Genomic DNA, 15,044 nt, shown 5'->3' on the forward strand with positions numbered 1-15,044 from the left:
TTTCATCTTTTTACCTATTCATTTATTTATTTTTCATTATAATACAAGGATTAAACTTAAGGAATCTACTGCAACATAAAGGCCTCCCATAGCATTCCTCACTCTGTTGGCTGACGGTCTATTACAAACCATTCCAATAAAAATATTCATCTCTTCACCTATCTCTCTATCTGTCCAGCTTTCTCTTATTTTCCCTAGTTTGACAGTTTGGTATCTTAACTGTTCGTCTGTTATCAGTTCGGCGCATGAAGTGTTCACCTTAGGTCTATTTATTTTCTTTCAGTTATAATAGCTTGGGTCTGCTCCCTGATCCTTGATATTTCCTTATCCCACTATGCTGTGCCTCTCCTTCTTATCTTTATTCTCCTTTAGACAGTGAAGTTTTCGTTTCATCGTTTTATTGAGACGCTAAGTTTTCGCCGTCTGCAAGAAACAGAGCATCGATAAGGAACATCCGTAAAAGGACAAGGAAGTCAGTGTGGGAGAAAATATTTGCCTCTGAGTCAATAAATCAGTTTAGTCAATATTTTTTTTCCTAACGGTGAGATGATTTACGAGTCTGGAAGCAAGGAAAGCAACTTTGCTGGCCTATAAAGAAAAAAAAGTTCCATTACATGTTCATGATGAGGCAGTACATAGGTAATTCAACTCATGAATGTAAACATGAGTGAACTGATGAACATGATGTGTACACACACACACACACACACACACACACACACACACACACACACACACACACACACACACACACACACACACACACACACACACACACACACACACACACACACACACACACACACACACACACACACACACAAACAAACACACACATACAGACAAGTTGAAATGTCATCGATCAAGTTCAACAAAGGTCAGCAAAACAATTCATAGACAAAAACAAAACCCATCAACAGTTTCAGGAAAGCTTTCAGCCTGACCCCGTGACCCCTCCTGGGAGAGCCCGCTGGGAGTGGCGACACACAGGCTGAGCAGTTCCTCTATTTGACGAAGTTTGTTTGAAAAGTCGACCAGAAATAGATCAAGAAGCAATTAATTTGACCAGGAGACGAGAGACGAGAATAATCAAAACAAGACGAGAGCAAAATGGGAAGACTTCCAAATTTCCTTCAATTTGGAGGGTAGTCAGTCTTGCAATGACAATGACGATGACTATATGGTTTCCCGACTGTCTGCGAATGTCAGGGAAGCGAGAGGAACGAGTGTTGGGCAGACAGAGGAGCCACGTCTGTCAAGGTTAGATTACGTGGTTAAGGAGGCGCAGGTAAGTCGGGGGTCAAGCCACTTGCCCTCACTCTATATCTGATTGAATTTTATATTGACCAATTTCATATCAAGGGCAGAAGCCAAGGCTAAGTAAATCTTATTTCACGAAGTCATTATCACAAAAGGGCTGAACTACATCTCAATCATATTAAGTGAAAAACTACCGCACCTTAATCGCCATGACAACTCCATGAAACTATTTCACGAAGTCATAACCCCAATGCGAGGGAAGAACTTGTCCATCACGTAAAAAAATACCAAATAATTTTCACCGCAGTACTATTCCACCACACCATTCTAACAACTTGCCATACCAGTTACATGCCACACTTAACACTTCAGTTTCCAACCACACTAACATCTTAGAACTATACAACTACACTACTAAAACTACTTGCCGTAACATTAGCCTTAACCACACCTTACTCAGATCTTTATAAAATCGACAAGTGATGAAGTGAGTCTGGCGCAGTGGTTGGGAAATTGAGAGATGAAGATACAGGCGAGAGGGAGGCTTGGGAGGGGCGCGTTGGCTGGCTAAGCAGGCAGGTAGGCGTGGCAGGAATCTTGACGTGTAAAGGTTGTGTATGTGTGTGTGTGTGTGTGTGTGTAACGGAGTACTGGCAGGGAGGTGGTAGCAGGGACGAGTACTGAGTGGCCGTGGTGATTGAAGCGTGGCAATCGGATTTATGTCTATGGAAAAAAAACTTGATCTGTGGCGCAGCGGGGAAGGCGATGGGGCGTACTGGAAGTGCCCGCCAGGAGTGATGAGATGAAAGGTGCACACAGGCCTCCAGGTAGGAAGAGATCAGAGAAAGCAGGAACATAAGAACGTAAACACTGGCATATTCTTACATTTATGATCTAGGTAAAAACAAAAACCGTAATACTAATTCAGGAATATTACTTTATATATATATATATATATATATATATATATATATATATATATATATATATATATATATATATATATATATATATATATATATATATATATATATATATATATATATTGACCTATAAATTGTGGAGTGGAGCTATTAGCAACGTATCTTGTCAGTAATATTTAATAATATTTAATCAGACAGTAAACACGGAAGGGCAGCAAGCAGATGAGGGTGATGGGAAGAGTCAAAGTTATGTTGTAAGGGTTCTAAGGGAAGCTCCTTCGACCATATTGCTCCTACACACAAACGCAAAGGCCAAGATGATAAACATTAAAATCAGTGTAGTTTACACGATCATTCTTCTCAGCGACCACTGAAGAGACTCAGGAAGCAGACATGATTGCTCATAAAAATTTAATTCCATGCACCCCAACTGAACCCAGAACTCACACACAAACTAAAAAAGAAAAAAAAAGGATGAAACTTTAATGCACCACGATATGAGATGAGAAGCGCATTGCATTATGTTACAAGGAGTTATGAGCGCACTAAATCCACCATCGGGCATTGTGTAAGCAGTGAAAGCTCCATTGTCTCTCTCTGCCAGACGTTCGGCAAAGAATATTTTCCTTCCCAACGACACGTGTCAGCGCCTCACAAAACCCACGGGCTCCCTCCCACACAACACCACCACCACTGCTGCCAAGGGTCACACAGCGCACTTTTTCGAAGGTATATGCTCGACAACCTCCACTAATACTTCTTGGCACGTTTCCAATTATTGAGGAACTGTACATGATTGCTACGTGACGAATCACTTTGAGTGATGTTCTGTGGTAGTAGTGGTGGTGATGGCGGTAGTAGAAGTAGTAGTAGTAGTAGTAGGTGGAGTGGTAGTAGTAGTAGTAGTAGTAGTAGTAGTAGTAGTAGTAGTAGTAGTAGTAGTAGTAGTAGTAGTAGTAGTAGTAGTAATAGGTGGGATGGTAGTAGTAGTAGTAGTAGTAGTAGTAGTAGTAGTAGTAGTAGTAGTAGTAGTAGTAGTAGTAGCAGCAGCAGCAGCAGCAGCAGCAGCAGCAGCAGCAGCAGCAGCAGCAGCAGCAGCAGCAGTAGTAGTAGTAGTAGTAGTAGTAGTAGTAGTAGTAGTAGTAGTAGTAGTAGTAGTAGTAGTAGTAGTAGTAGTATTGCTGCTATTGTTGCTGTTGGTGCTGGCCCTGCTGCTGCTATTGCTACTACTACTAATAGTAGTAGTACTACTACTACTACTACTACAACTACTACTACTACTACTACTACTACTGTCACCACCACCACCACCACCGCCATCACTACTACTGCTGCTGTTGCTGCTGCTACTACTACTACTACTACTACTACTATCTCTATTACTACTAGTACTACTACTACTACTACTACTACTACTACCACTGCTACTACTACTACTAAATAATAATAATAATAATAATAATAATAATAATAATAATAATAATAATAATAATAATAATAATAATAATAATAATAATAATAACCCCCAAGAATTATGATAATGCGGCAAATATAATTTCACAAGTCGCTGCCACATGAATATTCAGGGTCACTTTTCATAGATTTTTATTCCCTTATTATATTAGTTACGGCTCCCTGAGGTGAGTGGTAATTAGCTTCTCTATCACCGCGAGGCTCCAGGCTGCAGCAGGAAGGAAGACAACAACGGGCAGGAGACACAAGTACTACAGTCGTGGCTAGAAGTGGCTAGAATATGTCAGTTTTACTTTGATGTTTTCCATTGAGCAGTTCTATTTCTTCTTTTTTTATTAATAATCTACTTCCATCCATCTGCAGATAGTCTCCTTATAAAACCTGGCTATTGACGGATTCTCATATCAGAGGACGAAAGTTTGAAGGAAACGCTGAACACAGTGGAATTATGGGGTGCATGTTGAGCAACTTCTGCTTGTGATTGTATATTGCTGTAAATCAAGGTTTGTTTACCCGCACTGCATTCTGGGAGGGACATTCGGGGTCACCTTAGCTGGGATAACCGAGAAAATGGGAGAATTTGAGTTGCTTTAATTTAATGTGACACTGGATGCTCAATGTTATGTTAATTATGTTGTGATGATGTGCACAGCTTTCAAAAACAGAGGAAAACAAGTCATAACTTATCTTAATGGACAACACGAAGCAGAGAGATTGTTAAGTGCCCGAGAACTTCAATGTAACAAGTGATAATATATTTTCTAATGTTTTAAATAAATATTTTAACTTTGGCTCTTGTAGTAGTTCATTGTCTATTGTTTTTTTTTCCTTTTTAATATTCTAAACTTCATTTTCCTATTATCGACCTTTGTTACCATAATTATCATAATTTTGCATGAATTTTCAGATAAATGTAGTACCTTACGTAAGTAAACCAGTTTTCTCGTATGTAAAATGTTTAATAATAAATGCGAAAACTGTTTTCATGAACTTAAAGTGCAAGGAGATAAACCAGACGAGCGTCATGAATGCCAACATCTCCGAGGCATCACAGGATAATGACTGACCGCAAGACATGGTACGTCTCCTGAGATTAGATCAAAGTGCACGGCAGCAGATGCTTCTAAGAAAATGTTGTAATTATCTTCAATTCTTACTGGAGCACTCAAGTATCAGAACCAGGTTCCCAGTACAAAAGTAGTAATATAAAAGCATTTTTATCTACTTATTAGTCTTTAGTTCTGCATATAAAACACATTATTGAAGAAAAACTCGCTAAATACCGATCTTTTAAATGGGCTCCTGCAATGCGCGTTGATTTGAGTTGAGAAAAAAATGGCAAGTGGAAGGAAGACAATTACTTTCTTAACATATCAACGTAAATTTTCTTCTGAAGGATGTTCACAAAGCAATTTTAAGTAACGGCTTTCATTTATTGCACGTCATTCAGCTAATTACGAAAATATTGTACGATCACACCACTATTTATGACCTCAACAAAACACAAACCACAAACACCAGCAAACTTAAAAAAGCAATATATGTGCATTATCAGTTCCTCTGACCTCAATCACTCCTTCACTTCTGCATTTGATCTTCTGGTCGTAACAAACGAGCAAACAAAGTTTTATACATGCAATATATTCGTTACTTGCCATTGACTTTTCCTTTCTCCCTTTTATCTCTCCTGAGCGTGGATAAGTAGCAACAAGTGAGAAACCTCATAAAATATGATCAATATTTATTCAAGACCTGCGCTGCATTAATTAGCAAAATGAAAAGGTTAAAAGTGGGAGTTGATGAGCATAGATAAGTAGAAGCAACTCAGAAACTCCATAAAGGTTATCAGTGTTTATTTAATATCTACTATTCATTAATTATTCAAAGGGAAAGGTTGAAAATGGGAGAAGTATGCGTTGTTTGAGATCTTAACCTTCTGAAACTCTTTGCTGTACCCAAGAAACATCCTGAGAATAAACAAGGAAGGAACCACAGAACTTCATCTGAACCTATATATTACATAGCAAACAAAAAGGGAACCACAGAATGGGACTACTAGCAAACACACGAGGCGTTTTCAGAGACGTGCTATATTCCCATACATGTGCCTTAGAAGGGAGGGAGGGAGCCGTGACACCCTCCACGCCAGCTACACTAATGCACTTGACCTCAGGGTTACTCACATTAACTGAAGCGCCAAGGTGGAGCCGCCGCTTCTCGCTTACCTGTGGAAGAGACAAATTGTTTTACACCTCAGTGTCGGGTATAAAACTCCACACATTGCAACATTCTGCTTGATGGAGTGTGCTGGTATGATGATGGTGGTGGTGGTGATGGTGGTGGTGGTGGTGATTATGATGTTGATGATGGTGTGGTGGTGGAAGTGGCAGTGGTGATGGATGATGATGATGCTGATGATGGATGATGATGATGGTAATGATGGATGATGATGATGATGATAGTAATAATAATAATAATAATAATAATAATAATAATAATAATAATAATAATAATAATAATGATAATAATAGTAATAATAATAATAATGATAATAATAATAATAATAATAATAATAATAATAATAATAATAATAACTGTAATAGTAATAATAATAATAATAATAATAATAATAATAATAATAATAATAATAATAATAATAATAATAATAACTGTAATAATAATAATAATAATAATAAAAGGAAGAAGAAGAAGGAGAAGAAGAAGAAGAAGAAGAAGAAGAAGAAGAAAAAAAGAAGTAGTAGTAGTAACAACAACAGCAACAACAACAACAACAACAACAACAACAACAACAACAACAACAACAACAACAACAACAACAACAAAGGCAACAAAATAAAACCAAACAAAATAAATCAATGGGTGAATGAATGAATAAACAAAGAAAATGTAAATAAAACACAATACGAGCAAATAATACATCAGCGAACATTATGAGTTTTCGAGCAGCAAAAGCCTCAAAATAAGTGGCAGTATGGCGCGTTAGTAAAGGCTTATTACCGGTAAAACCTGTTCTAATGGAGCTCAGCAGTAATCTTTTTATCAGCGTCACTATCTTGGCTCTTGCTTCACTCACTGCGCCCGGCCACTCCAAGCACACACAGAGAGGGGTAAGGGAACCAAGCGGAGGGAGGGGGGAGGTTAGGGGATTGCCAGTATGCATCCACACACACAGATGCACACACACACACACACACACACACACACACACACACACACACACACACACACACACACACACACACCTGCCTATGCACTTACCTACACACTAACAAATATTCACCTACCTTCCTACATACACATCAATCCATCCACTTATCCCACCAACACACACACACACACACACACACACACACACACAACATTACTAAAACAGACAAACCTGCCACATAAGACACAGCTAAACAACCGCAACACATTCAAGTTTTACATAAACAAATATAAACATATTATAGACACACGGCGCATGCATGGAGAGAATTTTACACACACACACACACACACACACACACACACACACACACACACACACACACACACACACACACACACAGGAGAATACAAACCATAAGAAGCACAATAGACAAAACAAAATATCAAGTCATAATTCATTCACATACACACTCCCTCTCCCATACTTCACTCTCTACAACAGAGTACACGCTCGTAGAAACGCGTACACAGGGAGGGAGAGAAACATGCAACGTCTAACCCTCATAAAAGTCTCCTTCCATCTTTCATCTTTCATCCTGCTTCCTTGTATCAAATAATTAAAAGATGGCAACGATACTGGACAGCTAACGTTACAAGAAAGATGTCCGTGTGTGTGTGTGTGTGTGTGTGTGTGGTCAGAGGTGTGGCGCTGCCCTCCTGCCTCCATTATGCTGCCCTTCCATCTCATTTCAGCCCCACCCTTCCTTGAGCAATTGTCTCCCGCACTTATGCACAGCTGCAGAGGTGCCAGACGGTTAGCGCAGCATTGTTCACTGTGGGTGGCCGACAGCGACAGCTTGAAGAGGAACGGATAAAGACGCTGCTTAGAGGAGGGTAAGAATAAGCAAACCTTTAACCAAAAACTGGCAGTCACGAAAAGAAAATCAGTCAATCAGTCAGTCAGTCAATCTCAGGATGGATTAAAAGACTAACAGAAACCTTCAGCGGAACAATGTAACTCAAGGTGAAGTGTCGGCTGGGTGTTTGGTAATTGATTTGCTCATTTTAGTCGGCATATGATCGTGAGGAGTCGTGACAGCAAGGCGCCAGACAATAATGGAGGCGTGGGGAGGGTGGGCCGAGCCATGCACCGCCGCTGCCGCCGCCGCCATCATCTCCCCACAAAAACAAACTGTGCCACATGATCGCAGTGTGGAAGAGGAAGAGTGTGAAATACCACTTGGCACGTGAAGGGTGAGGCAGCAGGCAGGCAGGCAGGCGGTGAGTAGGTGAGCGTCCTAAGTGCGCATATACCCAAGTAGGTGGGCATCAGGCATCTTTACGACTATATATTTTCCCTGTGCTTGGCATTTCCTATGTAACACTCTTATTTTCTCCATATACACATGTGGGCAGGAGTTGTCTAAATTCAACACTTGCAAGGTCGCTACACTTTTTTCCCGCGTGCTTGACTCTTCCTTATGTAATTCTTCCTCCTGTCTTATTTTCCTTGTGTGCATTTCTTTTTAACGCATTCACTGCTATGGTTGTCCTTTGTTACCATTCAGAACACTATATGAATATGAACGCAGTTAAAAAAGGGAGGAAAAGGTTATTCTTTATCTATTTTCAGGCTACAGTATTATTTAAGACACTAATATCTACGAAAATGTGTCTTAAAAGTTGCAGGTGCTTTTGAAAACTCTGCCTTGTATCTCATTCTCACAACAATCGCAACCTTGCTACGTGTCTTCTTTCCCTTCTTCTCACCTTCCTTTCTCTTTCACCTAAAATGCATTTTTAAATACCAGGATAGTTTTCTATCTCTATCTCATAACAATTCTTTCAACACCTACAACTGCAATACCCATACCACACTTCTTTTCCACTGCTCTATTTTTTTCCCTATGCAACTCTTATTCCTGTCTTGTCTTCCTGCAACGTACTTCTTGTTACCAGGAGAGTTGTCTACCTGTACCCCACAGCACTTCCTTCAACAGCGGCAGCCTCGCCACACCCACACTCTCCTTTCCCATATACCCGCACCAAGCAAACCTCGACCTCGGGCATACCTCTCCCGCCCTCCATGTCCTTCGGGTTTCCTGGCGCCAACGGGACGCTGCGGGACCTCCCATGACCGAGAGACAGACCCCTTAGGACCGACAAAACACTCCTGTGATTCACCAGCACCGCCAGGGACACTGCCGCCCACGAGCGCTCACAACGATCCGCTAGAGCCATCCGCGGCCTTACATGGCTCATTATAATCCACTAGAAACCATCCTGGACATGCCGAAACCCACGCGTCCTCGCTGGGATGAACAACAAAGAGCCTATAAAAAACACTCCACGTCCCTCCTTCTCCCCCCAACAAGGAACCCGCCACCCACGGACGAGGGATCTTACACGCGCAAAATATTAATTTAGCGCAATTTATGCTCAGTTCCCGTGGTTTATGGCTTCCGCTCCCCCTCTCTCCTTCTGTCTCAGCAGCAAACAAAAATGACCAAGGCCAAGTGAAAAACAGGACCCACATGTATCCCGTACAAGGGTGCACAAAACTCTTATTACCCTCAGTGCTTGTGTGCCCGGAATTAACTATGAAGCGCTGGTGTTATTCATTATGTTGCGTTGTTTACGTACAAAGTTTTGAGTTTTGGCTTCTTTTACTTGCTTTCTCCGTGACGTTCACTGAAAAAAATTAAAAAAAAGGCCTTGCCATCCCAAAAAAAAGTTCGCGATGAGGCAGTGATGAGCAACACACACACACACACACACACACACACACACACACACACACACACACACACACACACACACACACACACACACACACACACACACACACACATACACACACACGGCAATCTTACAGGCTAATTATTTCACTTAAGAACATCTGCTGGCAAGACAAACTTTTATCTTCACTATCTTAATATTATCTTGGTGTTTGTAAGTATTTGTGTGTGTGTGTGTGTGTGTGTGTGTGTGTGTGTGTGGCCAAAATGCATACAAGGCCGCTCATTACCTAATCTTGCAATCAGACTCTCGCCTTTACCTGCCATGGTGACTTAGGGAGAGGAAGGGTATAGTCTTATCTTGCTTGCCGCGTGGAGACTACCTTGGTGGGGCGTCACTCACAACACCTCACTCCGCCAGACATGCCTGACAGATGCCTCACTGCCCTGCTGCTTCTCCTATCACGGTGGGATGGATAAGTCGGGTTCTATACGATCACTGAAATGATGAAAGTGATGATGACGATGATGATGTTGATGATAGAGTATAGGAGGTGATGGGGACGGTGGTAAGGATGGATGGATGGATGAAGGTAAGGAGGGAGGGAAAGGAGAATAGGATGGGAGGCAAAGAAGGAAGAACGGAAGGGAGGAAGCGTGGATTGTAGGTAAGAAAGAAGACAAATGAAGGAAATGGATGAGAAAGGGAGGATACGTGGTTGGTAGGCAAGAAGGAAGGAAGGAGGAAGAATGAAAAAATAAGAAAGAAGGAAAGAAAGGGAGAAAGAAAAAAATAGAAGGGAAGAAAGAAGGGAGGAAAGAAGGAAGGAAAGTAAATAAAACAAAGGAAGGAAGGAAAGTAGGTAGGTAAGAAGAAAGAATAAGTACAAGAATATAAGGGAGGAGGAAGAGGTAGAAGAAAAAGAGGAGGAAGAAAAGACTACGAAAATGGGAGAAAAAAAAAAACAATAAGAAAAAACAAAACAGGTTAATCAGTGCATGAAGTTACGAGACGAGATGCGTGAGGTGAGAATGAGTCGCCATTTCCCATCACTGGTTTTACGAGGCGCATTAAAAAGAAAAACACAAACAACAGAGCTTTTTTTCTCCCCAATGAAAGAGAGAGAAAGAAAAGACAGGATGGGAGAGGGGAGGTTGTATGTCATCACCACCACCATCACCCCCACCACCACCACCACCACCATCACCGTCCCTTCAATTGTTGTTCTGTTAGGAATGTAGCAATTTTTTTCCTGCCCCGCCCTTCACGCTAAGTCACACGGACACAGGCGGTCTCCATTACGCTGAATTAAGCGCGAAAAGGGGAATAAATCAAGGAACAGGTCTTTATCTAGCCAGAATTCCTTGCGCCGTCGGTGTTCCCCTCGACGTAAAGCCCTGACAGGCCATCGTTCAAAGGTTAGCGGCGAGCATCCCGCTATCTGCCTTGGCGGGGCGCGCTGACGATTTCCACAGGGGGAGGACATCGTTATGTGCTCATAGCTGGGCGGGGAAGTGAAATACCAAGGTTACTCTGGCGCATCGACGGCCTCCTCCTCCACTAACTGCCCGCGAAGAGTGCAGGAATGAAGGGAATGTTAACGATCTATTCACTCTTCCTGTCCCTGCTTTAGCCCTCCCCTTCCCTCTCTCCCTCCACAGACCGCTGCCTCTCTCTCTCTCTCTCTCTCTCTCTCTCTCTCTCTCTCTCTCTCTCTCTCTCTCTCTCTCTCTCTCTCTCTCTCTCTCTCTCTCTCTCTCTCTACCTTCCTCGTTCCGTATCGCCGCACCATCGCCATCACCTCCACCATCACCACGAGTATTTCCCTCCTTCAAGCCTTATTTCTGTGAAGCATCGCTAGTGATATACGTTAATACACTCCTTCGGGCTTACCTACACTGCCCTCCCTCCCTGTCAAAAACAAAGTAGTCCGGTATGCGAGGCGGAGGTGGAGGCGGTTGAACATAAGAGGCGCGGGTCGAGCGGCACTCACTGTTAACCCTGAGCAGACACACTGAAGACAGGCCTCTAAGAATTCCCTGCATCCGTGGCGTGTTATCACCGCCACAATCATTCACAACATGGAAAATATTCCTCTTTATCGGTCCGCGGTGCAATCTACCAAGGGTTCCTGATAAGATAACAACGGGAGAAGAGGAATAGCGAAAAACCATATATTTCGATGAGTAGGGAAGCTGTCAATGTACCTTTCGTGTATATGGTTCCTGGTTCACTCCTTTCCCTATTTCACCTTTGGACTTAGCCATGTGAACACGGCGAGGAGGCGACGTAAAGGTGGTGGTGGTGTGTTGCATGTTGCGTTAGGCCGGTGGTGGAGTGATGGAGGAGGGGGCTGGTAGGGCGTGATGGAGGAGGGAGTGGGGCCATGTCCGAGCAGTGGCGTGATGTGGCTTTATGGCATGTTGGCATTTTTTGTCTTGTTTACGTCTCCTCTTCTTTGTTGGTGGTGTTGGAGTCGTGAGGCGACATGCTAGGGAGGTGAAGAGGCGGGGAACCAGACGGGGATCTTGTGCTGCGAGGCGGGGAGCACAAGCGGCACGGGGAAGATGTACATAAGACAGACACTATCAGATGTATGGGTGTGTGGGGACGCTTGTAGGCGGAGGCTGTGATGGGATCTTGTTCACCATCAACCATTCCTTCTCAATGCATACCCTACTTGGCTCATACATGCTTCTCCTCTTCCTCCTCCTCCTCCTCCTCCTCCTTCTCGTCTCTACCATGATGGAGTAGATCTGCCGTGGCGTCTCTTCCATCACGATCCCCAGGTGAAGAAAAGGAAGGGTAGGAGAGAAGATAGAGAGAGAGGAAGGCAAGGCAGACGGTATACGTGGTGACGGGAGTTAGACCCGCACATCTTCACACCTGTAGATGAAGGGACAGGAATGAAGTATGGGAGTGAGGATAAGGAGGATGAGGATACAGAAAGGAAGGAGTAGCTTAAGCAATCCTAACAAACCCTATGACCAATCCAGACACAGAACACAATTTCTAGGCCACCGATCAAGGCCCGGAACAATAAATAATTAAATGTTTCGAGCACACGATGATAAAGAAGAGTGAAATTATACGCGAATCTTCAATAATTCGCAGTTATGAGGGAAAGTATAATTGCCCCGACACGAGACAAACACGGGAAACAGGAAACACACGAGCTGAATAGTGGCAAAAACTTAATGCGAGGAGAATTTTGGAGAGAGAGAGAGAGAGAGAGAGAGAGAGAGAGAGAGAGAGAGAGAGAGAGAGAGAGAGAGAGAGAGAGAGAGAGAGAGAGAGAGAGAGAGAGAGAGAGAAATAAGATCAAGATGCTAATACAGATAGAAACGTAATTTTCACGAAGCAAAAAGCAATTAGAAAATAACGAATGATAATAACAACAAAAGCAGAGCGTAATCTTTCCTCCTCTTCCTTCCCCTTCCTCCTCCTTCTTCTCGTGCCCTTTTCCTTCCACGGCATCAACGGTACCACGACCTCCTGACGCAGCGACTTTCTCCTGGAGCGCAAGGACGGCACTGGCGACGCGGGCGACAAGCGGAGTCAGGAGCAAGGCAAGCAAAACGACCTCTAAGCCACCACCACCACCACCACCAAAATTATTTCTATGGGTGTTCTATGCCATCACCACCACTAGCGGTAGTGGTGCGTTATTCTTGTTGTTGTTGGTGTTGGTGTTGGCGGTGTTGGCGGTGGTGGTGGTAGTTATAAGTAGTAGTAGTAGTAGTAGTAATAATGTAGTAAACAATTGTCGTTGTTGGTAGTGGTGATGGTGATGGTGACGGTGGTGTTGGTGATGCTGGTAGTAGGAGTTACAAGTATTATTGTTATTAGTAGTAGTAGTAGTAGTAGTAGTAGTAGTAGTAGTAGTAGTAGTAGTAGTAGTAGTAGTAATAGTAGTAATTACAAATGGACATCAAACAGCAACAAACCTCTCGCTCCTAACTATGCCTTCTGATTTAACTACAGTGTTCTACATTAACTGTAATGATGCCTATATGTCTTGTTTATTGGGGTGTCAGTGGATAAAATTCGTTGTGGTGATGGTGGTGGTGGTGGTGGTGGTGGTGGTGGTGGTTGTCGTCGTAACGGTTACTCAAGAATGTCTTGTTGTGAGTGTCAGGCTTCTGTCACATAACAATAATAATAATAATAATAATAATAAATAATAATAATAATAATAATAATAACAATAATAACAATAATAATAATAATAATAATTATTATTATTATTATTATTATTATTATTATTATTATCATTATTACTATTATTATTATTATTATTATTATTATCATTATTATAAAAGAAGAGGACGACAACGATGACAACGATAGAGACGCCACTGTCGATGAGCACCAACAATAAACAGTCAACAAAATCATCACAACAACAACAACGACAACAACAACAACAACAACAACAACAACAACAACAAACACATGATCGACACCAAGACTCAATAACAGGAAGAAGAATACGAAAAAAAAAAAACTGACTAATAGGGATTAGAGAGAGAGAGAGAGAGAGAGAGAGAGAGAGAGAGAGAGAGAGAGAGAGAGAGAGAGAGAGAGAGAGAGAGAGAGAGAGAGAGAGAGAGAGAGAGAGAGAGAATCAGGTATGTCACCCCAGCACCGCAACACAGCGAGGTCACCCTCCCTCCTTCTTCACGAAAAAAAAAGGGGGACCCTCGGAGACCAATTTGCATACATCCCTAGCCTTTGCTCAGTCTGGTCACGAGTTGCTTGCTGTCCTTACGCTCCTGCAGTCTTGGCGCTGAGTGTGTGTGTCGCCCGTTAGATCGCGTGACCACCCCCCCTCCCCACGGAGCCAGAGGTCTGAGTAGGTGAGGCGGAGGGTCAGTCCAGGTGAGTCGAGCAGACGGTTGGTATTTATGTGGGCGTTCCCGCCACGCCCCCAAACAGGTGAGGGCTGTGCCGGGAACGCCAGCAGCCGGAGGGGGAGATGAAGGGAATATTAGGACTGTGAAGGACATATTTGAGAGACTACAGGTAAATAATGGACGACGCGGAGTGATTGGAATGATAATGATGTCAACACAAGCGAGAGTCACTGAAGAAAAACGGAAAAACGTGAGAAGGTTAACTCGTCTGTGAGAAATGCCTCTTCAACCTCCCTGACATCACCTCGACTTTCCCACACTCGGGGCCACGCGGGGCGCTCCACACAACCCCAGATGGCTGGTAAACAATCTGTGACGTCACAACATCTTGTTGTGGCCCACACAGGTGTCCCGTTACACCTGGACCTTGGCGGGGCGGGGCTGCAGCGAGGGGTCTGGACGGCGCCTCTCTCCACTTCCAGCCAAGACCCCACGTGTGCTGCCCTCCTCCTGCCGTCCCTGCCTCCACCTTCTGTCTCACCTTCCACCTTCTGTCCCAACCTCCAGATCCTGTCCACGCCTCCACTCCAACCCCCTTGCCAACCTCCACTTTCTGTCAGGC

General features: G+C 43.1%; 1 long non-coding RNA gene across 1 annotated transcript in view; it reads right to left on the reverse strand.

The window, feature by feature from the left end:
- The window catches only part of LOC135108500 (uncharacterized), a 101,732-nt gene extending 90,122 nt beyond the window's left edge, over positions 1 to 11,610 (reverse strand). Inside the window, exons 1-2 of the long non-coding RNA XR_010272310.1 lie at positions 11,460 to 11,610; positions 9,886 to 10,064 (exon numbers count right to left, since the gene is read on the reverse strand). This is a non-coding gene — a long non-coding RNA (uncharacterized LOC135108500). The remainder of the gene's footprint in view (positions 1 to 9,885; positions 10,065 to 11,459) is intronic.
- Between the last annotated feature and the right edge of the window lie 3,434 nt (positions 11,611 to 15,044).

This window comes from Scylla paramamosain, chromosome 17 (assembly GCF_035594125.1).
Source record: "Scylla paramamosain isolate STU-SP2022 chromosome 17, ASM3559412v1, whole genome shotgun sequence".
Taxonomy (NCBI): Eukaryota; Metazoa; Arthropoda; class Malacostraca; order Decapoda; family Portunidae; genus Scylla; species Scylla paramamosain.